The sequence below is a fragment of the Balaenoptera acutorostrata genome, chromosome 20 (genome assembly GCF_949987535.1).
Source record: "Balaenoptera acutorostrata chromosome 20, mBalAcu1.1, whole genome shotgun sequence".
Taxonomy (NCBI): domain Eukaryota; kingdom Metazoa; phylum Chordata; class Mammalia; order Artiodactyla; family Balaenopteridae; genus Balaenoptera; species Balaenoptera acutorostrata.
Genome location: NC_080083.1, coordinates 29203242 through 29216001, shown reverse-complemented (window position 1 = coordinate 29216001; position 12760 = coordinate 29203242). Strand labels below are relative to the sequence as shown.

General features: G+C 41.2%; 1 pseudogene; it reads right to left on the bottom strand.

Annotated features, from left to right (window-relative positions):
* Positions 1-372: 372 nt before the first annotated feature.
* Positions 373-11182, bottom strand: LOC103016881 (growth hormone-inducible transmembrane protein-like; annotated as a pseudogene).
* Between the last annotated feature and the right edge of the window lie 1578 nt (positions 11183-12760).

Genomic DNA, 12760 nt, shown 5'->3' with positions numbered 1-12760 from the left:
CATTCAAAAAAAAAAAAAGGAGGTACACAAGTTTGTTAAGTTTCACCTAACCAAATAAATTTAAAAATAGATAAAATACTTAAATTCCTGCAACACAAACCTTGGTTTTCACACTCATTAGAACATTTTAGAATTACTCAAACATGAGAATTGAAAATGTGTGTGCTATTTGGAATAGAACTACTGAATTTATTCTGCAGAAGAAAAAGCAGACCTGAAGCATCACATTACTGGAACACTTGAAATATGCTGATAAGTTCTTATCTTCTAAACTTCAATGAAAGCTGCTTGCACAAACTATTTAACAAATATCTGCTCCTATTAAACAAGCCAGATATCTGATGTATTAAGGAAGTCAGAAGCTGAGTCACTTCACTTCTTTCTGTTGCCTCCAGTTGCTAGAACACTGGCAACTCACATAAATATGTATAATGTATCCATGTAGATTCCCAGCATTGAATTGACGGGATCACATTTTTGAACTCCATACACTGGTCCTCTTCTGCACACTTGATTACTTTCTGTGTGTCATACAGAAGAAACGTGCTGAAAAGAACTAATCTATCATAAATTGCCACTGAGTACAGAGTGGCACCAGTCACAGTGGTAGGTGGAAGAAACATAGATCCCAGTGAGGACAAAAAGATGAGACCCAGGCCCACGCTCAGAGGTATTCCCATGTTCAGAAACTTCTCGCTGGGCGCACACATGGCCACGGTGGAGAGGCCTCCCACAATGCCAGCCGTGTACCATGCAGCTCTGATGAGAAGAGGCTCCCCTAATATCATCAGAGGAGCCACCACTGCACCCATCACACCAGAATGTAATAACCAAGCAAGATGCTTTGGGCCTGGGCTCCTGCCATATGATATCGACTGTACCAGCATTCCAGCTCCAATCATGGCTGCATGACAACTGGTGCAATCAAAGGTTGCACCAATTGTCACCCAAGAGCCTCTCATCATCAAGTTCACGAGAGCAGGAGTTCTGCTCACTGCCAGGGCAGACAAAGCTGTTAAGCCAATACTTCCTTCTAAGTTCATATAGGTGGAATGAATTCTATCCTTCACATACTGAGGTCAAATTATAGCCTTTTCAATAGCGCCAATCTCATTAGACATTTCCAAGCCACAGTAGCACAGAACACCAAAACCAACAGCAGCCCCTCTAGCAATAAAACATCTCAACTGATCAATTTTAAATATTTTTTTTTTCCAATGATGGTTCCAAAGCTGCCTCTTTTGAGTCCTTGGCCAGTTTTCCCATGCCAGATCCTAATTCTTGTCTTGGTGGCATACTCCCTGCTGGGTGTGAAGAGCCATTGATTCTTCGTGATGGAATTCTTCACAACAGGGGAGGCCTTGGTGAAAGCTGGGAGGAAAACCCTGGAAGGTAGTGTCCAGAGACAATACAAGTCTTGTGGCCAGTATGGTGGTGCATCTGGTTTACCAAGCAGATCTGAAATGCGCAGTTTGCGTTCTGGGCGGCGAAAGGCAGCCAGGCGCACTTCCTGCGCCCTCCGCCCACCTCTTACTCGATAATTTTTACCTAAAAAAAAATTGTGTTGAGCTAAACTCTCAGACTATGTGAACAAAAATCAGGGAAGGAAAAGATGAGTAGAACTATGCTAAAGTCTTCATCTTAAATAAGAAAAACTCAAGGTACAACTTCTTAACGTCAGCAATTAGAAAACAATTTTGTAGCTTGCTTTCAAAAGTATTGACAAGAACTGTTGCACCATGCTAGCTACCCACTTTTAGGGTTAGCAAATTTTATCACTTTCCTGGTCTGCCTTCCTCTCTTCTGCTCTCTTTTCCTTTTCTGGTTAGAAATGTTTCACATGCATGATGACATTTTATATTTCTTTATCCGAATATGATACCATCTGGAGGCATTCTGCATTCCTTTTGGCTTTGGACTTTTTATAACCTGTGATCAGAATATAGATGGTTAAAGATGCCTACTTTATCCAGTTTCCTATGTAGGATTTATGTCATGTTAGTGCTCATTTATTTTGATATGGAGATTGAACTTGGGAGGCTATGCATGTATTTAAGCTGTACACTTGGCTCCAGGATACAGAGAATGCTCAATGCAACTGAAACCTTGATAGTGCTGATTGGCAGGATGCCAAAGGCAATCTAGAGGGAGTTATAAGCACCAGATGGAATAACAGAAATTCCTGGTGGTTCTACATTCAAAACATCAATAATCTAAACCTTTCTTACTAACTTCACGGCTTCTACTTTACTGTTACCGTCTAACCTGACAATTGTAACTAGTTGACCTACTCAATCACCCTTCCCCACTCCCTCACCCAGTCTATTATCAACACAATAATCTGAGTGGAGCCTTTAAAAACAAATCAGACCATGCTCAAAACCTTCTAGTGAGATATATGTGCTCTTGATACTATGTATAAAATAACTAATGAGAACATACTGTATAGCACAGGGAACTCTACTTAATGCACTGTGGTGACCTAAATGGGAAGGACATCCAAAAAAGAGGGGATATATGTATATGTATAACTGATTCATTTTGCTGTACAGTAGAAACTAACACAACATTGTAAAGCAACTATACTCCAATAAAAATTAATTAAAAAATACCTTCTAGTGACTTCTCATTTCACTCCAGCAAAAACCAACGTCCCTACAATGACAGCAAGGCACCACACAGGGGACCTGACCTACCTCTCCTCTCATTTCCAAACACTGTCTCCCTCACCTGTTCTGCTCCAGCCACATTGATGTTCCTAGTCACTCCCAGCTCAGAATCTTAGCACTTGACGTTCTGTCGGCCTGAAATGTTCTTCCTCCAATTATCCGCATGGCTTATTCCCTGACTTCCTCAAGTCACTGCTACAATGTGACCCTAGGAGAGGGGCTTCCCATGACCACCCCTTATAAGGTAGTCATCCCCCTGCCCAGGGGGCTCCACTTCTCCCTTATTCTTCTTTCTTATTCTCCATGGCACTTGTTCACATCTGACTCACTCCAAGTGCTGTCATGTACTTCGTTAGATTATGACACCCTTATTAGAATGCAAGCTTCACCAGGGCAGGCAGGTTGTTCCGTGTGCGGCTGGATCCAGGCACACTGCCCAGAATACGGCACAGGAAGCGTTGAGTATGTATCTGGGGATGGTCACCACAAGTACACCTCTTGGCTTTCTTGGTAAAGTCTCAAACTCTTTATTATGAGATAATGGTCATGAAAAGAGTCCTCCATGACAGGGGACTGGAGAAAATATTATAATGAGGAGAAAGATCCTAGCTTGGTGTTGTGGGTTGAATTGACTGTGTCCCCCCAAATTCATATGATGAAACCCCAACCCCCAGTACTTCAGAATGTGACTGTGTTTGGAGAAAGGGCCCTTAGAGAGGTGATTAAACTAAAATGAGGTCATGAGGGTGGGCCCTCATCCAATATGGCTGTTGTGTTTATAAGAGGAAATTTGGACACACGGGGAGACACCAGGGATGTGCACACAGGGGAAAGGCCATGTGAGGACTCAGTAAGAAGGCGGCCATCTGTAAGCCAAGGAGAGAGGCCTCAGGAGAAACCAAACCTGCCAAGCCCTTGGTCTTGAACTTCTGGCCTCCAGAATTGTGAGAAGAAAAATTCTGTGGTTTAAATCACCCAGTCTGTGGTATTTTGCTACGGCAACCCTAGCAAATGAATATACCTAGCTTCAGGGAAAACTGATATTTTGAGTTGGACTTACAAATGCCTGGCTCTACTTGTATATATGAAGCCAAATGGAAACATAAGCTCATTAAAGGTTTCTAAAGGTCCAGTGGTTCTAGAGTTCATGATTACTAAGAAAGAAAGGTGTCCTACTAGTAGCAATTGTATAGAGCTAAGTTGACTTCAATCCTGGAATAATGAAGGCTTCCCTTAGGGGCAGACCACAACTGTCACTGTCATCACCATTGATACCAATGCTGCCCTACCATGTGTCAGGTCCTCTTCCAATAGTTCCCATGTGTGCATTGAGTCATACAATCCTCACAATAGCTCTGTGAAAGTTTATCACCTCATTTTACAGATGAGAAAACTGAGAGACAGGTTGACAAAGTTGCCCAAGGTCATATGTTTTAAGTGGCAGAGCCAAGGTTTGAATTAGGCAGTGTCTCTGGAGCCCGTGCTTTTAACTCCTGCACTCCACCTCTTTTATATATCTTCCCCTGCCTGCAAAAGGCTTTTTCCTGCACATTTAGATTTGCTAGTCACTGGCCTACAAGGACAAGTTCTTAGCTTAGCCTTCTATTGGCACAAACCTACCTTTCCAGCTTTATTTTTATTATTCTCATACATTTAGAAAAATTGTATCATCTTGTCTATCAACTTTTCCTTGCTCCCCTCCCCCTCCCCCATGTCCCTGCTTTCTTGGTCTTTGCCGTTTTTTTTTTTTTTTTTAGGTCATTCTAGTTTCCTATAGTGCCTTCTGTCCTCATCTTACCTATTATCCTTATCTAGAATCTACTCTTGAAGACCAAATCCAAATCTTACCTCCACCATAAGATCTTACATTAACTCTCCCTCCTGAAAATTTCATTGTACACACAACTAATTTGAGAATTAATCATGTACTTTTTAATTGAAATTTTTCTATCTTTGGCTCAATATTCTGTATAAATATTCTTTTTTTTGTACACTTACTTTATTTTATTTTATTTTTTTAAACATCTTTATTGGAGTATAATTGCTTTACAATGGTGTGCTAGTTTCTGCCCTATAACAAAGTGAATCAGCCATACATATATAAATATTCTTAAGGCTTTACTTTTCACCAGTTTTATGTCTCATCTTCAAAATAGATTTAATTCATTGAGGGCAGGGATAAACTATCTACTCCATATGATACTTCTTTGAACATAACGAAAATAGAGATTTATTGATGTTCTTTGATTTGGAAAAACAGTCAAAACAGAAGAAGGAAATAATAAATGTGGTCATTCTAGTTAACAGCTAACACCATGCTGAACGCATTATACACACTAGCTCATTTATTCCCTACAATATGTAAGTACTATCTATAAGTACTATCATTATCACTACTTTATAGATGAGGGAAATATGTATCTTAGAGGTACTACGTAGTTTGTCCAAAGTGACACAACTTGTAAATGTTAGTGCTAGCATTTAGAAGTGTTGTGATGGATTAATATGAGGGATTTATAATAATGAGGGATTTAAATAGCATGAGTTACCAGAAGGGAGAACACAAATTGACCTCCAAAGTTCTGGTAGCCACAGCCTAGAACTTGGTTGTTCACCAAATTCTGTGTTCTTCTTGGGCATGCGGCTGGACCACTGCAGTTAGGTGTGGATTTTTTGCCTGGGCTCTAGCCAGTGGGACTTGAGCACAAAGGATGGAGGCCATCTCTGGTCTTGTCTCTTCCAGGACTGGGCAAGGATGCTGCTGCTTTGACCCTGCAGAATGGCAGAGCCACAAGATGGAAGAAACCTGGGCCCCTGAATCACCATGTGGAGCACTGGCTGCTGAGTGGGGACATCACCTTGAGACTGTGACATGAGCAAGAAATGAGCTTATTGGAGGGGCCTACTTGTTACTGCAGCCTCATTTACCTAACTGCTACATTCTAGTAATTGTCAAGGCAGTCAGAGAGCTCTCAACCCTCCTGGCACTGAACCAAGTATTTGCTGAGGAGTGTGAAAGCCGTCTTATAACACCTCTCACTCATCAGTTAGCAACCTCTATTTCACAGGTAGTGGGGTGAAACCAGTAGTGCTTGTTCAATCAGCGGTGGCCTATGATCTATTGTGCCACAAACAGTTTTAGGTAAAATGAAACAAACTGGAAAATAATACCTCTTATAGTTACGAGGAGTAGACATTTCCCACCTACCCCTAAATTAGAAATTCCCTGATCCAGGCACACCAGGTTCTAAAGTTTCTGAATTTAAATGACCCAAATACAACAAGTACTTTATAGAACAATTGAGAATTTATAAGGCTCCATAAAAATTCAAATCACAGTACTTCTTGTTACCTTAGTCAGTAGTTCAAACATAAAGACTTTTGAAAATATCTGGAGGATTGATACAATTTATGAAAAACGTTTAGATGAGTGACAGAGTCAGACATTTCTGTTACAAAGATGAGCTGGAGGGAGGCAGTTTTGGCCAGTTACCATCTCCCCCCCCCCCCCATCATTTTCCCCCTTTTTCATTCATCAAGCACCTATCTGATGTCAAGAGCTGCCCTCTGTTAAGCATTTCTAGGCATTTCACCCATTTAATCACCCAGCTCTGTGGGACTCAGGAGAGCAGTGCTCTCTTCTGGGTATGGACTCAACCTTGATTCCAGCCTTGGAAGGAACTTGAGAATTTCCTGTCCACTCTCTCCCTCTCACACTCCTTTCTTCTTTTCTCTCTTCTCATTATCTAATAGTTTATTGATTCTCAGGCCCAGGGCCAGATTCTGGCTTGGCGTCATTTTCTTCCTTTGTGCAGGCGGCTGCAGTCTCCCTCCCTGACAGTAGAGGGCGCCAGAAGACCACAACCCCGTGTAGATCGGGTTTATGGTCCAATTTTCCTTCTCACATGGAACAGGAAATGGACAAGTGGTTTTGGATGATAATGGAGTTTTCTCATTTTCCATTTCTTTATATCACCAGTGACATTTTTTGGCAGCAGCTGAGAAAATAGACTAATTTTTCCCACGACCTCTCATAGTTTGCATCAATCTCCCTTCTCTCCCCTCTTCATACTCTGTCTTCTCCATTTACAGAAACTGTTTTCGCTTCATGATGCACTTGCTAGATTATCTGTGGGGAATGTCCAAATCCCCAGACACCACAAATTTCAAGGATCCCTTCTCTACTCACCTGAGTTCGCTGGCTCACTTCAGCTCATCGTATTGAAAGCCTGAAAAATGAAATCATTTGTGAAGAAGCTATCCTCTGGATCTTGTGATAAACTCAAAGTGTCTTTTGGTTGATGTGTGATTTGGCAGATTCGTAGATTAAAATGGTGGTGGGAGTGTGTTGCAGGGAAGGATTGGGATTCTGCTGCATTTACATTATTTACCATCTCCAATAGGCTTTTTATTGCCAAAAAACATGAGAGGCAGAGAAAAGGAAAATTGTCTGGGCCATTATCTCTGGCGCTGTGGAAAATTCAGAGACCAAAGCTGCCACAGCCAGAAATGACATTTTTCTGCTGGTAGGGATTCTCTGGTTTATTCAGAGCCATCAACTCCTGCGAATGTGGTCCAAGTACAAACATTTTGTATTCGGCCAGGATGCAATGAGCCATATTTTTTCAGAAGACAGGGAATGTCAGAGAAAGGAGAGACGAAGGTCATTTAGTGCAGTTCACTAACTTTATAAACAGCTCAGAGGCCTAAGGACACTCAGCCAGTTGGGTCTCAATTCTCCTCAGTCTGTGGTTCTTTCTCCCACATCTTGTCTTATTGTTGACTAAGGTAACCTGTCAGGGAAATTGTATTTTCTTAGATTTGCCTGAGGATGAAGGCAGGCAATTCTTATTTATTTATTTATTATTTTTATTGAAGTATAGTTGATTTACAATGTTGTGTTAATTTCTGCTGTACAGTAAAGTGATTCAGTTATACATATATATACTTCTTAAAAATATTCTTTTCCATTAAGGTTTATCATAGGATATTGAATATAGTTCTCTGAGCTATACAGTAAGACCTTGTTTATCCATGCTATATATAATAGCTTACATCTGCTAACTTCAACCTCCCACTCCATTCCTCCCCAACCCTCTCCCCCTTGGCAACCACCAGTCTGTTCTCTATGTCTGTGGGTCTGTTTCTGTTTTGCAGATAGGTTCATTGGCGCCATATTTTAGATTCCACATATAAGTGATATCATATGGTATTTGTCTTTCTGACTTACTTCACTTAGTATGATAATCTCTAGTTGTATCCATGTTGCTACAAATGGCATAATTTCATTCTTTTTAATGGCTGAGTAGTATTCCATTGTATATATATATACCACATCTTTATCCATTCATCTGTCAATGGACATTTAGGTTGTTTCCATGTCTTGGCTATTGTGAATAGTGCTGCTGTGAACATAGGGGTGCATGTATCTTTTTGAATTATAGTTTTGCCTGGATATATACCCAGGAGTGGGATTGCTGGATCATATGGTAATTCTATTTTTAGTTTTCTGAGGAACCTCCATAGTGTTTTCCACAGTGACTGCACCAACTTACATTCCTACCAACAGTGTAGAAGGATTCCCTTTTCTCCACACCCTCTCCAGCATTAGTTATCTGTAGACTTTTTAATGATGGCCATTCTGAACGGCGTGAGGTGGTACCTCATTGCAGTTTTGATTTACATTTCTCTAATAATTAGTGATGTCTATCAGCTTTTCATGTGCCTATTGGCCATCTGTATATATCTTCTTTGGAAAATGTCTATTTAGGTCTTCTGCTCATTTTTCAATTGAGTTGTTTGTTATTTTGTTATTGAATTGTAGCTACAGGCTGATTGCATTGTCCTCCCCCAGGCCGCCTCAGCATCACACTGAGAGGTCGTCCCTGAGCCTGTGGTTCCTCTAGTGGGAAAAGAGAGCCTGAGGGGACATCCAGACTCCACACCCCAGGTGTTGTGGGTCACTTCTTGGGAGCCCCATGGGGATTGTAGGGACTCTGTGGGGCTTGACCACAGGGAATCTGCGACAGAGAAGGCAGAGGGGCTTGCAAAAACCAGCACTGGGGTCTTGGCAGACCCAGTCCCTACCTGCAGAGACCAAGTCTAGTCCCAACCAGCAACTCTGCCCGTCTGCAGAACCAAATCGGCGGCACAGTCTGATCAGGGAAGCATAGTCTGGCCCACTGCTGAGTGCAGTTCCAGAATATTATTCAGCACTAAAAAGAAATGGGGCTTCCCTGGTGGCGCAGTGGTTGAGAATCTGCCTGCTAATGCAGGAGACACGGGTTCGAGCCCTGGTCTGGGAGGATCCCACATGCCGCGGAGCGGCTGGGCCCGTGAGCCACGGCTGCTGAGCCTGCGCTTCTGGAGCCTGTGCCCCGCGACGGGAGGGGCCGCGATAGTGAAAGGCCCGCGCACCGCGATGAAGAGTGGCCCCCACTTGCCGCAACTGGAGAAAGCCCTCGCACGAACCAAAGACCCAGCACAGCCAAAAATAAATAAATAAATAAATAAATAAATAAATAAAAATTTAAAAAAAAAAAAAAAATCTTAAAAAAAAAAAAAAAAAAAAAAAAAAAGAAATGAGCTATCAAGCCATGAAAAGACAGGGAAGAACCTTAAGTGCATGTTACTAAGTGAAAGAAGCCAATCTGAAAAGTCTACATATGATATGATTTCGACTATATGACATTCTGGAAAAGGCAAAACTATGTAGAGAGTTAAAAGGTCAGTCATTACCAGGGGTGGGGGGTGGGGGAGGAATGAATAGGCAGAACACAGAGGATTTTTAGGGCAGTGAAAATACTCTTTATGATATTATAATGATGGCTACATGACATTATATATTCATCTAAACCTATAGAATGTATAACACCAAGAGTGAACTCTAAGGTAAATAATCGACTTTGGGTGACTATGATGTGTTAGTGTAGGTTTATCCTTAGTAAAAAATGTACCACTCTGGTGAGTGATGTTGATAATGGGACAGGCTCTGCACATGTGAGAGCTGGGGGTATACAGGACATCTCTGTACTTTCCTCTGAATTTTGTTGTAAACCTAAGACATATAAATAAATAAATAAACAATTATTTTTAAAAAAGAAGAATTGTAGCTAAAAAGATTTGGACAAAGAAACCAGGACATCTGGGTAGAATTCAAGCTCTGCCACATACTTCCTGTGTGACATTGGGTGTCACTTAACCTCTGTGGGTTTTAGTGGCCTCATTTGCACCTTTAGGGGATTCTTTCAGATGTTTGTTCTGGTCTTTCTGGCACTCTTTAAAATTGCATGAGGACAACTCACAGATATTAATATTTATTCCAAAGAAATAGAGGAAGAATTGGTCGGAACCATCCTTTTCAGGTTTCCTCTAACCGCAGTACACAAGAGATATCCATACACAGATGTTAAAAAAGAGAATATGGTTATTTTATTTTAAAGGCTAGTTGGGTTTGAAAATAATCAGTTGAATTTCATCCAACAAGTCATAACTAATTTCATATTAAAAGTATTTTATCCAATATTTAAACCTAACTTTTCCTCCTAAGTAAGTTAGCACGTGTAGATACAGCCCAGCTATAGCACACGAGTCTCCATTAAGGACATAGTTGTCCGCCTTGTTGAATCAACTGAGACTGTTTCCAATGTCATTCGTAAAAGACTCCAAGAGAGTCCTTTGGGGACGAGGTGTTTAACTGATAACTCACCACCAAACTGAAAGCTGAGCTCTCCCCCAAAGCCCGCATGAAGGAAGAGAAACAAAATAAGAACGTTTGATCAAAAAACAACAAAATTTCACAAATCCTTTACAAGAATCTCTACACTCCACTGGGATCTGGCAAAAGATCATTTGGATGGATTGCATGTAAAGATGGTAGGAATACAACTTGGCTTTCCTGAGATTGTCAGGGGCAGTAGATGTCAGTGGTGGTGATTTGAGGAGGGTGGTGAGGATTGCAGATCACTTCAGCTCAGGGATGTGAACTTAGTGTTGCTTTCTGAGCTCAGAACCTCAGACTGGAGTTGATTTCATCCCTTCACTGCCATTTACAGGCCAAGCCCTGGGGTCCTCCCTTTAGTCGTCTAAATCTTAGTGGGGGCAGAAAGTTTTCTGCTTAGCAATTGGGATGGAAATCTAAGAGGCTGTAGAACTAATTAATGCAGACGGCTCCAGGAGGCAGTTAAAAATGCAGGAAAGCAGAAAAAATTGCTTGGATATAGAGCTCCTCATTTGGGAATTGTCCAGGAAAAAAGAAAAAGTGATTTTTCCCCCCCCTCCTCCCTTGGGCAAGTTTAACAGTCCATGTAGGCAGCCAGGCTCTGGGAATAAAGCAGAGGTATCCCATTTGGGCCTGGCCACTAATAAGAATATAATGTTCCTGCTCCCCTACAGTCATCATCATAGTGCAGGTCTTCTGGAGTTCCAGATTCCATTTCTATTTCCTTCCAACCCACCCTTTTAAAGCAACAATCCTCTTCGTCACTCTGGTCTTTATTAAGCTGGATCTCCATCATTCATGGATTAAAGGCAGAACATCTCAGTCATGTAAGGACGTTCAGAATCCCAACACTGTCTGCCTTTCCCTTTTCTCCTGCCAATTGATTTCCCTACATATCAAGCTTCCTGTTGTTTCCTCTTGGAGTGGTGGTAGCTCATAGGTTCATGCCCCCGCCTTCTGGCAATGCCCTTTCCCGCCTGTTGGCTTGGTGAACTCCCATGAATTCTTCAAAACTTGTTCCCGTTATCACCTTGTTTTGGAATTTTTGCATCTCCTTTAGCCACAGTCCTTTAAACCTCCTTACATTTTTCTTAGTGTACTATACACACAGGCTTCCACTTTTGTTTTCATTTCTCTTTCCCTAATTAAATTGTGCCCATTTTGTATTTATCTTTATGGCCCTGCCTCCTAGCGGTATCAGTCATACAACTGAGGGCAATAAATATTTGTGGAATCAATGAATTTCTTGGTACCTAACTTTTGGTCTTGATAAAGTGGGAATGTTATTTCACATTGGTTACATACAGAGAGAAATGAATGCAGAAGGAAAAAAAACTTAAATTATTTTTTCCTTTGAAATCCAACCCTATTTTGTATGGACTGCTTTTATTCTGGCTGCATATCAGTACTCAATCCCTGTTTTACGTAAACATGGACCCATAGGAGACATGATTGTTTAAGAACTGGAAGGTAACCATAATAATAAGCTAAGAGAACACAATAGTCCTGAATGGGACCCAAGTAAGAGCTAAACAAATCAGACAATGGTAAGATAAAGTTAAAGACACTGAGCTATTTGCTGTCATGTGGAAGAAGTATTTCTCCATTGTGTAGGGGTAGGTCATTCATATGTAACCCAAGTGTCAGTTGTGTGGACCCCACAGTCCCCTCACCTTCTGGAGTCAATGTTTATTTTAAAATCCAAATAAGACATTGCTATGGAAAATCCCACCTGTGGATTTTTGCCGAAAAAAATGCTGCAATGTGCTTTCTAAATACTGTTCTTGGTTTCTACTTTCTTTTTCTTTTTTATTGAAGCTTTGTGGGAACTGAAGGAATTACAGCATAGCATCATGAAGACAGCAATTTAAAAATGAGCATTAGATTTATTGTCCTAAAATTCCCTGCTACTGGCTGTTATATGGAGATGATGTGGTGGGCTGGCCTTCCTTCTTGTGGCTCATGTCTTCTGCTTATCCCTTCCTATCGTCCTGCCTGGGTTGCCTGATGAGATTCAAAGTTCTTCTCACTTAATTGTGTCGAGCAATTCACTTCTAATTTTTCATATCCTTCCAGATTATGGCCTGAGGTGGGGTGGGGGTGGACATTCACAGTGAAGTTCAACACAAGGCATGTATTTTTCTAAATGAACAGCATCTCCTCTGATCTGATGCTATTTGGCAGGTGTGCAGAAGAGACCACAATCTGTTCTAAGCAGTAGTTTTCTGCTTCTAGGTAACCATAGAAATAGTTGCTTTCTAGGCTCAGAATTTTCTAGAGCAGAAAACATGGAAGCCCACAATGTCTGATTTGGAAGCACTATTAGAACTCAGACAAATAGGATATATCTATGTCTTTTCCTTTCCTTTGT